The following is a 16,938-nucleotide window of genomic DNA, read 5'->3' on the forward strand; positions in this document are numbered from 1 at the left end:
CACCTTGCCTCTTCAGAACAAACTTAGGAAGGCCCCAGTCCTGCAAAGTCCTATTGGTCACAGGGCCTGGCTCCTGCACGCACACCTGACACCATCGGTTTCTGGGATAGCTCAGTCGGCAGAGCAGGAGACCCTCAACCTGGGTTCCTGGTCGCTGTCCTTACCCAAAAGCGACGCCAAGGAGCACTACAAGCTAACTAAGGCGTAGTATGCCATTCTATTTTATAGTATTTTATTGCTACTGTGGTGTTTTAGCGGCTGTTTTTTTCCCCCACGTGCACAAGCTGTTATTTATGTGTTGTTTTTACCTGTATGGGCCTATGGCCGTAATAAAATATTGTTGTTGTTGACCCTCAACCTCAGGGTCGTGGGTTTGAACCCCAAGTTGGCAACCATATGTCAGGAGTGCTCTGATGGTGTTTCCTGCTTGGCAGGGGGTTGGACTCGATGGCCCTTGTGGTCTCTTCCAACTCTATGATTCTATGATTCTATTCTAAGTTGGGCAAAAGATTCCTGTGTTGCAGAAGGTTGGACTAGATGTGGTCCCTTCCAATTATCAAAAAGACATCACGGTCAGTGACCTTTGTTCCAAGGAACCGGAATCTGAGGTCAGCTGCTTGACGATTGGGGCGCATGTAACATTTTAATTTCTTAATTTTTAAAAACTGAAGTCTGAAATAGCATGCTTGAAAAAACCATATGTATTCAACCTAGAAATCCGGATACAAGGCCATCTGCTCCAGGAGATACTAACCTCAGAGAACACGGTTTACAGATTCCTGTTGTTCCATCATGCTCTCCTTGGGGAGAAGATCTCGTGCCAAACAGGCAATGCAGACCACTCACTACGTTGTGCCTCTGAGAAAAGATGGTTACAAATAGCTTATTCTGCAAAGCCCTTCCTGAACAGTGCCGGGCTCACCTCATACGAACTCTCCACGCGGCCCCCAGTCATCTCTACACCACTGAATGAACGCGCATGCCGTTAAGGAAGTTAAGTAAACGTCTGAGCTAGAAGACCCTAATTCGAATCCTGCCACGTGCTGTTTTTATTGTAAGTCTGTCATTGAATCATGGGATTGTAGAGTCACCCAGCCCAACCCCCTGCAAGGCAGGAAACTCAGCGAAATCTGTATGTTTTCAATAGATTAGATAGGTAGGTAGATAGCTAGTTTTAACTCAATGTTGAAATTTTTAAAAAATTATTATTTCATCCCTACCCTCAAGTTTTCAGCGGTTCTCATTTTTATCTGGAAGGCGCCTTCAGTCCCTATCCCAGAAAAAGATGGGGCTAAAAATAAATATAAAATACTAAAAATAAATATAAAATAAGGTCCACGGAGGACTTTAAGGTCCACAAATGACAACACTTTGGAGGTCCCAAGTCGCAAGGTGGTTAGATTGGTCTCAACTAGGGCCAGGGCCTTTTCAGTACTGGCCCCCGACTTGGTGGAATGCTGTGTCACATGCGCAAGTGGCGAAACCCGGAAGTAACCCTTTCCGGTACTTCCGGGTCACTGCGGGATGCAAGCTAAAAACGCTCAACCTGAAGCAAACGCAACACGAGGTATGACTGTAGTGCCTTTTGCAACTGGAAGGCTATCATGGGTCATCTGACTGGAGCAGATGGCTCTCCTTCTTGGTCAGGGTGACCCTAAAAGTTGGGGGGCTGGCTGATGGCAGATCTGCTTCAAGACTCTTCCTTACAGATGATTTCCACCAGACTCAGTGGGATCTATCTGCTCTCGCAAGAAACGTCTTTGGGACGGGGATGCCAAAAGATTTGCAAGAGGCTAATTACACTGTGTGCCTGTTTAATGAACCTCAGAGATAGCTTAATAAATACATGAGCATTAGCGGCGTTTAACGTTGCGCATTAATGATTAATAATCCCCTTCGTGAAGTCAGACATCGGGAGATCCAGGAAGCAAAGGAACATCCCGTGCAGGTTTGCAGAGATGTAAAATCCTTGTGGCCACAGGTGTGCTCATTTTGAACAAATACTGTATTTTTTGCTCTATAAGACTCACTTTTTCCCTCCTAAAAATGTATGTGCATCTTACGGAGTGAATGCAGGCTGCGCAGCTATCCCAGAAACCAGAACAGCAAGAGGGATTGCTGCTTTCACTGCGCAGCGATCCCTCTTGCTGTTCTGGCTTCTGAGATTCAGAATATTTTTTTCCTTGTTTTCCTCCTCCAAAAACTAGGTGCGTCTTGTGGCCTGGTGCGTCTTATAGAGCGAAAAATACGGTAATCTATGCAGAGCTCAGTTCCTTTGGGGGGGCAGTAGTGGGGGGAGAAAAAACAGAGTATTTATTAAGTTTTGATTGCATGGGAAATAGGTGTTTTAAATCACTTGGGTAGCTCATGACATTATGTGAAAGATTCTCTTGCCTGTCGCTCTTCCAAGTCGCCAGTTTATTACAGCAACAGGACAGGGGTAGGGGGACCTGTTGCAAGCCAAGGGCCACAATCCCTCCTGGACAACTTTCCAAGGGCCACATGTTGATGGCAGGCAGGTCCAGTGGGTGGAGCCTGGTGTTTTTACATGAGTAGAATGTGTTCTTTTATTTAAAATGCATCTCTGGGTTATTTGTGGGGCATAGGAATTCGTTCTTTTTTTCAAAATACAGTCCGGCCCCCCACAAGGTCTGAGGGACAGTGGACCGGCCACCTGCTGAAAAGGTTTGCTGACCCCTGTTCTATATGATAAGACCTTTAGATATCTGAAGGTGGCTCATCTCAGTCTCCTCTTTTCCAGGCTAAACAGCTCCTTCGACCGTTCCTCATAAGGCAGTGGTTCTCAACCTGTGGGTCCCCAGATGTTGTTGGACTACAACTCTCATCATCCATGAGCTCTGGCCTTGCTAGCTAGGGGCGATGGGAGTTGTAATCCAACAACATCTGGGGACCCACAGGTTGAGAAAGGCTGTCACAAGGCTTCGTTTCCAGACCCTTTATCATTCTGGTTGCTCTCTCTACACCTCCCAGCTTGTCAACATCCTTCTTAAATTGTGGTGCCCAGAGCTGGACACAGTATTCCAGGTGTGGCCTGACCAAGCCAGAATAGAGCAGGACTAGGGACGTGAGTGGTGCTTTGGGTTAAACCACAGAGCCTAGGACTTGCCGATCAGAAGGTCAGCGGTTTGAATCCCCACGACGGGCTGAGCTCCCGTTGCTCGGTCCCCAGCTCCTGCCCACCTAGCAGTTCGAAAGCACGTCAAAGTGCAAGTAGATAAATAGGTACCACTCTGGCGGGAAGGTAAACAGCGTTTCTGTGCACTGCTCTGGTTCACCAGAAGTGTCTTAGTCATGCTGGCCACATGACCCTGAAGCTGTACACTGGCTCCCTTGGCCAATAAAGCGAGATGAGTGCTGCAACCACAGAGTCGTCCGCGACTGGACCTAACGGTCAGAGGTCCCTTTACCTTTACCTATGACTTCCCTTACTCTGGGCACTAGAATTCTCTTGAGGCAGCCTAGAATTGCCTCAATCCTACCTTACATTTGGTTGCTGTTGTAATCCTCACATCAGCCCTGTAAAATAGGTTCCCATCCCCATCTTGCAGAATGAGCAAGCAAGCAAGCAAGCAAGCGATGAAGCAACATTTCTGCTCTTGTTTGCTTTGACCATGATCTTTCTGCCTCCCCTCTTCTCCCCGATCTAAAGAAAAGTCCCTGGAATGAATGAGTAGCTCATAGGCATTGCGGTACAATAATTGTTTCTGACATGATGTCTGCTTCTTTTGATCCTGCAAACTCTTTAACATCTGCTCCCAAGGGAAATGCAACAAGTGTCACCGACTCTTTAAAGGAAACACACTGCAGGATTCTAATGGGGGGAGAGGGAGAGAGAGGGGGGTGGACTTTGGGTGGGCTCAGTAAGTACCTCGCCAAAAAGACAAGGGAGGGGATGAATGTATTTCCCCCCTAGCCCGTTTCCTTCTGCATCAGACTAGGAAGTGTGTGTGTGTGTGTGTCTGGGAGAAGGAATGGCTGGAGCCCATCCCTACATTGGAGGTCCGCTGCTAACCCCCAGGGTCTCCTGTCCCTGTTGCCAACCTGCCCTACGAGTGAACGAGCAACGGTGGGAGCAAACAGGCCACATCTGCTCAACTCTCTGCAGATCAGACCCAGCAGAAGAGGGCAAATGAGTAGGCAGTCAACACATCTGAGCTATTACGTAACTTCATTATGTAAGAGTGGGGAAGGCTCAGGACCTGTGGGTGTGCTCAGTTGCCTTGCCTATCTCTCTCTCTCCCCCTTCATCTCATTTTCCCATTTCTTACCCTCTTAGAGAAGGGATGCGGGTGGCGCTGTGGGTTAAATCACAGAGTCTAGGACTTGCCGATCACCCTGCGACGGGGTGAGCTCCCGTTGCTCGGTCCCAGCTCCTGCCAACCTAGCAGTTCGAAAGCACGTCAAAGTGCAAGTAGACAAATAGGCACCACTCCGGTGGGAAGGTAAACGGCATTTCTGTGCGCTGCTCTGGTTTGCCAGAAGCGGCTTAGTCATGCTGGCCACGTGAGCCGGAAGCTGTATGCCGGCTCCCTCGGCCAATGAAGCGAGATGAGCGCCGCAACCCCAGAGTCGGTCACGACTGGACCTAACGATCAGGGTTCCATTTACCTCTTTACCCTCTTAGAGTGCAAGCCAAATCTGGGAGATTTGGCAGGAACATGGCACCTAAACACAAACAAATTGCTCTCCCTCCCTAATTACTGTATTTTCCCATCTATAAGACGTATAAGGCTCCCCCTTCCCCAATTATGTCACACACCAGACACCTAATTCCCCTGCGTGCAAAGACAGGCTCTGTTGGATGAGGGGATTCAATGGTCAAGAAGGCGGTCTCTGCACGTGAGGGACAGATGGCGTTTCTCGACCTGGGGAGGGAGCAGATGATACCAGGCTTGGTGGGCAGTGTTAGACAATAGCTGGTCACACAGACAGCCCTACCAAGAAGAAAGCTTGCTTTGCCACCAACTCACCTTGTGTTGAGGTCATACGTAAGCGGCAGACGGTGTCATGGGCTTTGAAGACACTCGAACTCAGGATGCAAGGGAGAAACTAACTAAGAGGAAGGCACCCTTGGCAAACCTTCACTGTGATCAACTCTCACCCAGGAACCAATGTCCCCACTGTGGAAGGACGTGTGGGTCCAGAAATGGCCTCCACAGTCACTTACGGACTCACTGTTAAGACTGTGTTCATGGAAGACAATCTTACTCGGCTACGAGGGATCGCCAAAGAGAGAGAGAAGAGAGCAATCCTACAGGAAGCCCAAACAGGGGACTTATTTCTGAGTAAGGCTGGACAGAAGTGGACTGTATAAGTGATGGAAGAGAGGGGAGAGGAAGAAGAAGAGGAAAGATGCTATTTTAAGGACAAGCTGCACTCGTATGGAAATCATCTTCCGAGCAAAGCTATTTTCTGGCTTTCTGCCCCCCAAAGCCAGCCAGGAGCTGCCGTGTTTTCTATTCCGGTCACACTGGATGCTTCTTACCAATCTATCCGTCTTAATCAGACAGTACCATTTCTCGGAGAACCATCACAGCCTTGGAAGCAGGATCCATGGAGGAAAGGGGAAGGTGTGGGGTTGAGGACGGGGTCTTGGGGTCTTGGGAGCCTGCCAATCAGAAAAGGAGGACACACACACACACGATGCTGCTTTTAAGATCAGAAAGGGGTACACACACACACACACACACACACACGTATACCTAGCATGAAATTATGAGTAAAAGTGTGGAAAGTGTACGGTTATCACAAAAATTGGGGGAACAGGGGTGCACTCCTAGAAGCAGCACGTTGGAAGTGCAACAGCAGGGCTCATTCAGTGCGCAGCTCAAGGGTTAATTCTCTTGACCTTAAAGCCAAGTAGCCAAGAGAGGGATGGGTGGAGGTGCTGCCTAGCAACCAGGCGCAACAACATGACTCTCTCTGAGGTAACACAGGCTCTGATTGGCTGCCTAGACCTGAGGGAGTTTTCCCCTGAATGTGTTGTTGAACATCTCCCCCTTTATGAACAAGGCTTGTATGATCAAGACCAAATCCGTCGGTTGAATTCTCCTCAAGTTGCACATTGTTTTCGTTCACGTATCAGTTTCTTTCCTCCCTGGGCTCCATCCGTGGTATTCATAGAAATGGAGAGTTGGAAGGGACCTTGAGGATCATCTAGTCCAACCCCGTGCAATGCAGGAATATGCTGTTGTCCCATACAGGGATCGAACCTATGACCTTGGCATTCTCACTGCCACACTCTAACCCACTGAGCTACCTCCATTCAATCCAAGTGACCTTTTCCAAAAAAAAGTGCTGTCATGGCTGTGCAGACTACAGAAAGCATACAAGGCCCTAAACAGCTTCCGAGTCAAGTACCTAAAAGAGCAACCTCCCCCAATATGGACCCCCTATACCCTACAATCAGCAGGGTGGGGTGGGGGAGCTGTAGGTGGTGCTGCCCCCTGGTTGGCACTAACCCATGACAGGGCCCTTACAGTGGTGGCTCCTTGGCTTAAATAAACAAATGATGGGAAGTCACGGTATAAAGCATGTTCTGCAGACTCCAGTGGTTTCATAGAATCATAGAGTTGGAAGAGACCACAAGGGCCATCGAGTCCAACCCCCTGCCAAGCAGGAAACACCATCAGAGCATTCCTGACATATGGTTGTCAAGCCTCTGCTTCAAGACCTCTAAAGAAGGAGACTCCACCACACTCCTTGGCAGCAAATTCCACTGTCAAACAGCTCTTACTGTCAGGAAGTTCTTCCTAATGTTTAGGTGGAATCTTCTTTCTTGTAGTTTGGATCCATTGCTCCGTGTCCGCTTCTCTGGAGCAGCAGAAAACAACCTTTCTCCCTCCTCTATGTGACATCCTTTTATATATTTGAACATGGCTATCATATCACCCCTTAACCTCCTCTTCTCCAGGCTAAACATGCCCAGCTCCCTTAGCCGTTCCTCATAAGGCATCGTTTCCAGGCCTTTGACCAGTTTGGTTGCCCTCCTCTGGACACGTTCCAGTTTGGCAGTGTCCTTCTTGAACTGTGGTGCCCTGAACTGGACACAGTACTCCAGGTGAGGTCTGACCAGAGTAGAATACAGTGGCACTATTACTTCCCTTGATCTAGATGCTATACTCCTATTGATGCAGCCCAGAACTGCATTGGCTTTTTTAGCTGCCGCGTCACACTGTTGGCTCATGTCAAGTTTGTGGTCAACCAAGACTCCTAGATCCTTTTCACATGTACTGCTCTCAAGCCAGGTGTCACCCATCTTGTATTTATGCCTCTCATTCCCCCCCCCCCAGACAAAAGCATATTGGTATTGGATGGATGGGAGTGGTAGTCCAAAACAGCCCCAGGAAAAACCTGTTTTGTGGGACCAAGAAAGAGCCCACTTTTGAGAGTCCAGCCCAAACTGCCTTCTGTTGGGCTCCCCCTTTCTTCAGTGGTCCCCTTTCCATGGGCTTCCCAGAGATGAAGGGCGGTTCGTGTCAGGAGCTGCCATTCCAATGTTCTCACGAAAGCTCCTGGCATAATCAGAGCTCCGGGGGTAATGTGTGAAATCAAAATGGCCTCCCCTGGGCAGCCATTTTAATTTCCCACAGTGCCCCTGGAGTGACGTTGTACAGTGGTACCTCGGGTTACATACACTTCAAGTTACAGACACTTCAGGTTACAGACTCCGCTAACCCAGAAATATTACCTCGGGTTAAGAACTTTGCTTCAGGATGAGAACAGAAATCGTGCTCTGGTGGCGCAGCGGCAGCAGGAGGCCCTATTAGCTAAAGTGGTGCTTCAGGTTAAGAACAGTTTCAGGTTAAGAACGGACCCCCGGAACGAATTAAGTACCTAACCTGACGTACCACTGTATTGAGGAGACCGCGGTTGAATTTTAAGCAGCAGTCTACAAAACTGACTGCTTGGCAGCAGACCTGCCACCCAACATTTTCCCCACTGCAATGGGGACGCTCAGTTTTTTTATCTTGAGCATGCACGAAAGCAAAAGAAACCCATTCTTCGGTCTTGCAGGACTGAAAAACGAGTGGCTTTCGTTCCGCTGCTCTGGCATGAAATCAACAGGATTGTGCTAGAGCAGGGATGCCCAGCTGGTCGATTGCAATCTACTGGTAGATCCCTGAGAGGTTTTGGTAGATTGTAGTCGATCACTGGGTCTCTTTCCTTAGCGTAGGTAAAATAGAATCCTGCCCTGCCCCAGCGCTCCGCCCTCCATTGTTTCCTGATCTGCAGAACGGAAGATGGAGTTTACTCAGTGAGGCTGTTTGTTTCCCCAGCGATCTGTTGGCGTTCCCCTTTCTGCCTGAACCCAAAAAACCCTGCGTCTTCCTACAAAAGCTCAACAGCTTTGACCCGAACCCCACAAAAACAGGGCTTTCTCTTCTAAAACAAGCTCAACAACTTTGACCTGAACCCTCCGAAAGGGGGTAGATCACTGCCAGTTTTTAATTCTGTGAATAGATCACAGTGTCTTGGGAGTTGGCCACCCCTGTGCTAGAGTGTCGGACTGGAAGATGCTCCTTTTTTTGTCTGATGCTTTGTCGCGACCCTGCCAGAGCGCCATGCCACCTGCTTTCCCCTCGCTGCCATCCAACGCCGGTTGCCCCGGGATGAAGGCAGAGCCTGAGGCGCCCCCAGAGAAAGTGGGGGTATACCTCTGAAAAAGGGTCACTTGGCAGGAATGGCAACAGAGCAGGGCTAGGGTCACAAATATTGGCTGGCCTCACAAATATTCTGGGGCATTGGCTATGGGCTGAGGGTGCTGGGTGCTGCCTCCAACTAGCCATAACTTGTCCAAAGGTGCTGATAGTCACTGTAGTCAGGTTGAATCCTGACAAGACTGAAGTACTGTTTTGGGGGGACAGGGGGCAGGTGGGTGTGGGGGACTCCCTGGTCTTCAATGGGGTAACTGCCCCTGAAGGACCAGGTGCACAGCCTGGGAGTCATTTTGGACTCACAGCTGTCCATGGAGGCGCAGGTCAATTCTGTGTCCAGGGCAGGTGTCTACCAGTTCCATCTGGTACGCAGGCTGAGACCCTAACTGCCCGCGGACTGTCTGGCCAGAGTGGTGCATGCTCTAGTCATCTCCCACTTGGACTACTGCAATGCGCTCTACGTGGGGCTACCTTTGAAGGTGACCCGGAAACTGCAATTAATCCAGAATGTGGCAGCTAGACTGGTGATTTGGAGCGGCCGCCAGGACCACATAACACCCTGAGAGATCTGCATTGACTCTCAGTACGCTTCTGAGCACAATTCCAAGTGTTGACCTTTAAAGCCCTAAACGGCCTCAGTCCTGTATACCTGAAGGAGCATTTCCACCCCCATCGTTCAGCCTGGACACTGAGGTCCAGCTCCGAGGGCCTTCGGGCGGTTCCCTCATTGCAAGAAGTGAGGTTACAGGGAACCAGGCAGAGGGCCTTCTCGGTAGTGGCGCCCGCCCTGTGGAACGCCCTCCCTTCAGATGTCAAAGAGATAAACAACTGAAGACATCTGAAGGCAGCCCTATTCAGGGAAGTTTTTAATGTGTGACATCTTAGTGTATTTTTGGTCTCTGTGGAAGCTGCCCAGAGTGGCTGGGGAAACCCAGCCAGATGGGTGGGGTACAAATAATAAATTATTATTATTATTATTAGACAATGCTGAGCTAGATCTCCAACTCAGTTCAAAGGCAGTTTCCTGTGTTCCCATGCCCACACCATTTTGTCTGTCTCCGATAGATTTTGAGCCTCCGTAGGGAGGGATTTTGTCACTTCTGCGTGGCGCCAAAGAGGCGTTTGGTAGTAGTATTAGTGTCAGGGTAAAGAAGTGAGTCTCTTGAGGACACAGGACAGTTTCTAGTGCAAACCCCCAGCGGAGAATCCTTGCTGAGTTTGCCAAGCAGACAGCAGAGGAGACAGGAATGCTCAGACGAACATGGAAGGAAACCTCTGCTGTTTGGGGGGGGGGGAGTCTGCTTGATATTTTGGCTCTGGCAAAAGACAGCGAAGGAATCCAGTTCCTCAGAAGCGGGTTAGCCTTCCCTGGATTTGACAAGAGCTGAACTGAACATGGGTGAGGAGGGCAGAACGAAGCAATTGCTACTATTAGCTCTGCCCCTCCGTATCTATTTTTTTTTTTTAAAAAAAATAATATTTATTCAAAGTTTAAAGTTACAAAAAAGAACAAAAAGAAAAAAGCAATACAAAATACAAAGAAAAAGAATGCAACAATAACCGAAAAAGAGAAAAAGGTATAAAAATACATTCACTTAAAATAGAAAAAGAACAGATTAAACCTTTACAAATTTTCTTCCTTTACTTGTTTCCTTGACCTCCTCATACCTCCCAATTTTGTATTCTAGTTCCAATCGTTTTTTCAGCAAATCTTTCCAACCTTATTTTCATTTAAATAATTTAATTTAATATATTATAATTTAACGTCCTCTCTTTCGTCAATTTCATCAACTCATTTTTATGTATCTATCAGGCCTCGCCCCGGGGGCAGCTGGTTCCGCCTGACGCATCTTCTGTCCCGAGAACAGACTCGTAAGACGAGTCCTGCAGCAGGGACAGGACAGAGGCCGGTCAAAGTCCAGCACCAGAAAATTCAGCGCCATCTTACAGTAAACCGTCAAGATGACCAACACCAAGGGGAAGAGGAGGGGGACACGTTACATATTCTCAAGACCCTTTCGCAAACATGGTGTGGTCCCTCTTGCTACCTATATGCGCAACTATAAGAAGGGTGATATTGTTGACATAAAGGGCATGGGCACAATTCAGAAAGGCATGCCCCACAAATGTTACCATGGCAAGACAGGAAGGGTATAACAACATTACCCAGCATGCTGTGGGCATTATTGTGAACAAGAAAGTGAAGGGCAAGATTCTGGCCAAGAGAATTAATGTGCGAATTGAGCATATTAAGCACTCAAAGAGCAGAGACAGCTTCTCGCAGCATGTGAAAGAAAATGAAAGAGAAAAAAGAAGGAAAGGAAAAGGGAATTTTGGTTGAACTAAAACGCCAGCTTGCTCCTCCAAGAGAAGCCCGCTTTGTGAGAAACAATGGCAAGGAGCCAGAGCTGCTGGAACCAATTCCATATGAGTTTATGGCATAGTGTATGTGAACAACAACAAAAAAAAAACATGTTGAGGACCTAAATTTTTTAAAAAATTCAGAGGTGTGTGGGTTTCAAAGAAGAGCTGAGTTATGGTTCAGAATCTACAGATTTGGCAAGTTCACACCAACATATGAGTAGATTTCCCTATTGTCCACAGTTGCAGGGCTAGATATCAAGATGATTCTCAGGCTGAAAGTTGTTACGACTGTTAAGTTTCTCTGCAAACTCAGGTTTCTAGTGTAGCCGTACCAGTAATTTGGAATGATGTTCTTATTTTAAGCAGACAAGCATCTAAAATTCTGTTGTTTCATCACCTGCTTAAATACCTGTTTTGTTTCAGCATTTGTCATTTGTCCTACATTTCAGGATCTTGTAAGTTTATGGCATACCTCCCAACATTTCTCTGATGAAAATAAGGATGTCCTATTCCATACTCTCCAACATTTCTCCAATGAAAATAGGGGCATCCTAAGGAAAAGGGGCGCGGGTGGCGTATGGGTTAAACCATGGAGCCTAGGACTTGCTGATCAGAAGGTCGGCGGTTCGAATCCCTGCGTGAGCTCCCGTTGCTCGGTCCCTGCTCCTGCCAACCTAGCAGTTTGAAAGCACGTCAAAGTGCAAGTAGATAAATAGGTACTGCTCTGGCAGGAAGCTAAACAGTGTTTCCGTTCATTGCTCTGGTTCGCCAGAAGCGGCTTAGTCCTGCTGGCCGCATGACCCAGAAGCTATACACCAGCTCCTTTGGCCAATAAAGCGAGATGAGCACCGCAACCCCAGTTGGTCACGACTGGACCTAATGGTCAGGGGTCCCTTTACCTTTAAGGGAAAGTGGGGCATTCAGGGATCAAATCAGAAACCGTGACAGCTTCTATAAATCCAAGACCGTCCTTGGAAAACAGGGACACTGTTATGGTGTACACCACAGTGACTTAAAGAGAAGTAGTTTATGTCTACATATTGGCTGCAGTCCCAACCATGTCTTTTCAGACGTAAGCCCCATGGAGTTCAACTGCGTTCACTCCCAGGAAAGTGGGGTTAGGCTCACAACTGCTCTCGAAAAACCAGCCCATCAACAGACTGTGCAAGATTGCAAGTGCTTCCAGAATGGACGTCAACACAGATGCATTGTGGGAGCGTGAAGGCAGTTGCCTCTGTTGTCAAGCCCCTGACAGCCCCCCCAACTGCGACATTCCAGTTCGGTGCTGCTGTTTCTTCCCCCCACCCCCACCTCAAGTCTGCTTGAAAATGACAGCTGCCAAAAAGGATTGCAGAAAGGGGGAAATACAAGGGAGTGAGTTGTGTGTTTGCAAGCTATTGCGAACATGACAGGCGTAATGGCAGCTCTGTCCTTCTGCCGCAACAGGATACACTTTGGGACTTGGCACACATTCCAGGCCTCGTGTGCTCTCCTCCCTGAGTCTCAGAGGTCCTCGAGATGTTCACTGGGGCGGACCAGGCCTGCCGGAGTGCATTGTGGGTCATGCGGCCGGCAGCTGAGAAGGCGCACAAGCGTGGAGACAGAGATGGAGGGAAGGGAGGGGAATTGTGAGGGATCAGAGCTGCATCGTAGACATGCTCCAAGAAAATGTTGGCTGAGAGCAGATGTTCTACCACAGCAGCAAAGCTCTTAATCAAAGCCTTCCTTGTTCCTCACACCCCTGTCCTCCCATCGCAGCTCTGGAAATCCAAAAGGAATTCTAACAGATCGGACAGCAGAACAAAAAAAAGGTTAAGGCAATTCTAGGCTGCATCAAACAAAGTCTAGTGTCCAGATCAAGGGAAGTCATAGTACCATTCTATTCTGCTTTGGTTAGACCCCACCTGGAGTCCTGGCGTGCAGTTCTGGGCACCACAATTTAAGAAGTATACTGAGAAGCTGGAAGGTGTGCAGAGGAGGGTGACTAAGAGGATCAAGGGTCTGGAAATGAAGCCTTATGAGGAACGGTTGAGGGAGCTGGGCATGTTTAGCCTGAAGAGGAGAAGACCAAGAGATGAGAGGATAGTCATCTTCAAATATCTGAAAGTCTCACTTTCTGCTGTTCCAGAGGACCCAGGCCAATGGATACACATTGCAAGAAAGGAGATTCCGACTAAAAATTAGGATGAGCTTTCTCATGGTAACAGCTGTTTGACAGTGGAACCAACTCCTTCAGAAGGTGGTGGATTCTCCTTCCTTGGAAGAAGAAGAGGAGGAGTTTGGATTTGATATCCCGCTTTATCACTATCCGAAGGAGTCTCAAAGCGGCTAACATTCTCTTTTCCCTTCCTCCCCCACAACAAACACTCTGTGAGGTGAGTGGGGCTGAGAGACTTCAGAGAAGTGTGACTGGCCCACGGAGAGACCTGGTCTGAATAGCGACACTGGATTCTTATCTCATTATACACGATAAAGCTATTTTTGGCCATCTCACCCCTTGCTTTTTCCTGTAAGACCAATTGCAGTCGTTAACAGTCGTCAACAGGTTTACCACACCTATCAGCCAATCACCCATTCCTACCACCTATCAGCCAATCACCCATTCCTACCACCCTTCTGAGTAATACCCCTCCCCACCCTCTCACTATATATAAGGGTCTGGGGACTTCTGTTTCAGTGTATCTGAAGAAGTGTGCATGCGCACGAAAGCTATTATTATATATATATTTTTCTACTGTGTCAGACCAACACGGCTACCTACCTGAATCTATCTATCTACTCTATCTATCTATCTATCTATCATCTATCTATCTATCTATCTATCTATCTATCTATCTATCTATCTATCATCTATCTATCTATCTATCTATCATCTATCTATCTATCTATCATCTATCTATCTATCTATCTATCATCTATCTATATCTATCTATCATCTATCTATCTATCTATCTATCTATCTATCTATCTATCTATCTATCTATCTCTATCTATCTATCTATCTATCTATCTATCTATATCTATCTATCTATCTATCTATCTATCTATCTATCTATATCTATCTATCTATCTATCTATCTATCTATCTATCTATCTATCATCTATCTATCATCTATCTATCATCTATCTATCATCTATCTATCTATCATCTATCTATCATCATCTATCTATCATCTATCTCTATCTATCTATCATCTATCTATCTATATCTATCTATCTATATCTATCTATCTATCTATCTATCTATCTATCTATCTATCATCTATCATCTATCTATATCTATCTATCTCTATATCTATCTATCTATCATCTATCTATATCTATATCATCCATCTATCTATCTATCATCTATCTATATCTATATCTATATCTATATCTATATCATCTATCTATCTATCTATCTATCTATCTATCTATCTATCTATCTCATCATCTATCTATCTATCTATCTATCTATCTATCTCTATCTATCTATCTATCTATCTATATCTATCTATATCTATCTATCTATCTATCTATCTATCTATCATCTATCTATCATCTATCTATCATCTATCTCTATCTATCATCTATCTATCATCTATCTATCTATATCTATCTATCTATCTATCTATCTATCTATCTATCTATCTATCTATCTATCTATCTCTCTCTCTCTCTCTATCTATCTATCTATCTATCTATCTATCATCTATCTATCATCATCATCTATCTATCATCTATCTCTATCTATCATCTATCTATCTATCTCTATCTATCTATCTATCTATCTATCTATCTATCTATCTATCTATCTATCTATCTATATCTATCTATATCTATCTATCTATCTATCTATCTATCTATCTATCTATCTATCTATCTATCTATCATCTATCTATCATCTATCTATCATCTATCTCTATCTATCATCTATCTATCATCTATCTATCTATATCTATCTATCTATCTATCTATCATCTATCTATCTATCTATCATCTATCATCTATCTATATCTATCTATCTCTATATCTATCTATCTATCATCTATCTATATCTATATCATCCATCTATCTATCTATCATCTATCTATATCTATATCTATATCTATATCATCTATCTATCTATCTATCTATCTATCTATCTATCTATCTCATCATCTATCTATCTATCTATCTATCTATCTATCTATCTATCTATCATCTATCTATCTATCTATCTATCTATCTATCTATCTATCTATCATCTATCTATCTATATCATCTATCATCTATCTATCTATCATCTATCTATCTATCATCTATCTATCTATCTATCTATCTATCTATCTATCTATCTATCATCTATCTATCTATCTATCTATCTATCTATCTATCTATATCTATCTATATCATCTATCATCTATCTATCTATGACATCAGGCATCCCGTGACTTTAGAGAGTACAAGAATGCTGGCCCTACAGACTTTACAACTTAGAAACTGATGCAGAGCTTACACCATAATAAATTCGTTAGTTCTTTCAGGTGCCACGAGGCTCTTTCGTTGCTTCTTTTCATGTAAAAAAAGAAGCGATCTGAGCATACGACCTCCTCCCTTTCCCTTTTTTTTTCCAGGGAGGCGAACATTTTCGCAGAAATAATTGGGGATGATTTGCACCACCTTGCACTCTGTGGATTTCCATAATGAGAAGAATACGGTAAAGCGAGCCGTTGATTCTCTGCTTCCCGGAGCAAAAATTCAGAAGCGGAGACCCCAGGAGCCTGTTCAGAAAGGGCTTGCCTTTTCTTTTAAAAAAATGTATTCTTTTATTAGGTCATTTGGCTTTTAGTGGGGAAGTGGAGTGTAGACTAAACACACATGCAATACCAACCAGAAAATAAAAACACAAGGCAACTGTCCATTACCTCGTGCCCTCCAAAACCGTTGTACTACAACAGGTATGCTGTCTGAGCCTGTTCTCCCCTCTTTGTGTCCCAAATGATATTCAGAGGTATACAACCCCTTGCAATGGAGGCTTCCCTTCACTGTTATGGCTCATGGTCACTTAAAAAGGTAAGAACGTCCTGCTGGATCAGGCCATGGCCCATCTAGTCCAGCATATTCTTCTCGCAGTGGCCAACCAAATGCCCAAGGCGAAGGCCAGAAGCAGGATTCGATCACAAGAGCAACTCTCCCTTCCTGTGGTTTCCAACTCAATGGTGTAATATTGGAAAATGTTGGTCACTTCTCCTACTTGGGGAGTTATCTTTTCACAAGAGCCAACATCAGTGCCGAAATTCAGCATCGCCTGAGCTCTGCAAGTGCAGCTTTCGCGTGATTGAAGTACAGAGTGTTTGAGGACCGGGACATTCGCAGGGAAACAAAAATGCTTGTTTACAAAGCTATTGTACTACCAACTTTACTGTATGTTTGTGAAACATGGACCACTTATAAATGCCGTCTCCAACTCTTTGAAAGATTCCATCAACGGTGTTGAAGGCAGGTGAACTAATGTCAGTGTACAGAAAAAAGCAAAGATCACCAGTGTTGAAGCTATGATTCTTCAACATCAACTTCGTTGGACTGATCATGTTGTGCGGATGTCTGATGATCGTCTTCCAAAGCAACTACTCTATCCCAAACTTAAAAATGGAAAGTGTAATGCTGGTGGTCAACGAAATAGGTTTAAAGACTGTCTGAAGGCAAATCTAAAAAAAAATTAGTATAAACACCGACAACTGGGAAACACTGGCCTGCAAGCGCTCCAGTTGGAGAACAGCCTTTACCAAAGGTGTCATGGGCTTTGAAGATGCTCGAACTCAGGACGCAAGGGAGAAACGTGCTAAGAGGAAGGCAAGCTTGGCAAATCCACACCGTGATCAGCTCCCGCCCGGGAACCTATGTCCACACTGTGAAAGGATGTGTGGATCCAGAA

At 45.8% G+C, this 16,938-nt stretch overlaps 1 protein-coding gene and 1 pseudogene across 2 annotated transcripts in view; one reads left to right on the forward strand and one right to left on the reverse strand.

Annotated features, from left to right (window-relative positions):
- The window catches only part of XKR6 (XK related 6), a gene marked incomplete at its 5' end in the record, with an annotated part of 163,783 nt that overhangs the window by 51,659 nt on the left and 95,186 nt on the right, over nt 1-16,938 (reverse strand). The window lies entirely within an intron of this gene.
- LOC309365911 (large ribosomal subunit protein eL21 pseudogene) lies at nt 10,594-11,135 on the forward strand (annotated as a pseudogene). Its single transcript has one exon. The product of its transcript is annotated as a large ribosomal subunit protein eL21 pseudogene (transcript).

This window comes from Podarcis melisellensis (genome assembly GCF_964234715.1).
Source record: "Podarcis melisellensis genome assembly, chromosome: 3".
NCBI lineage: Eukaryota > Metazoa > Chordata > Lepidosauria > Squamata > Lacertidae > Podarcis > Podarcis melisellensis.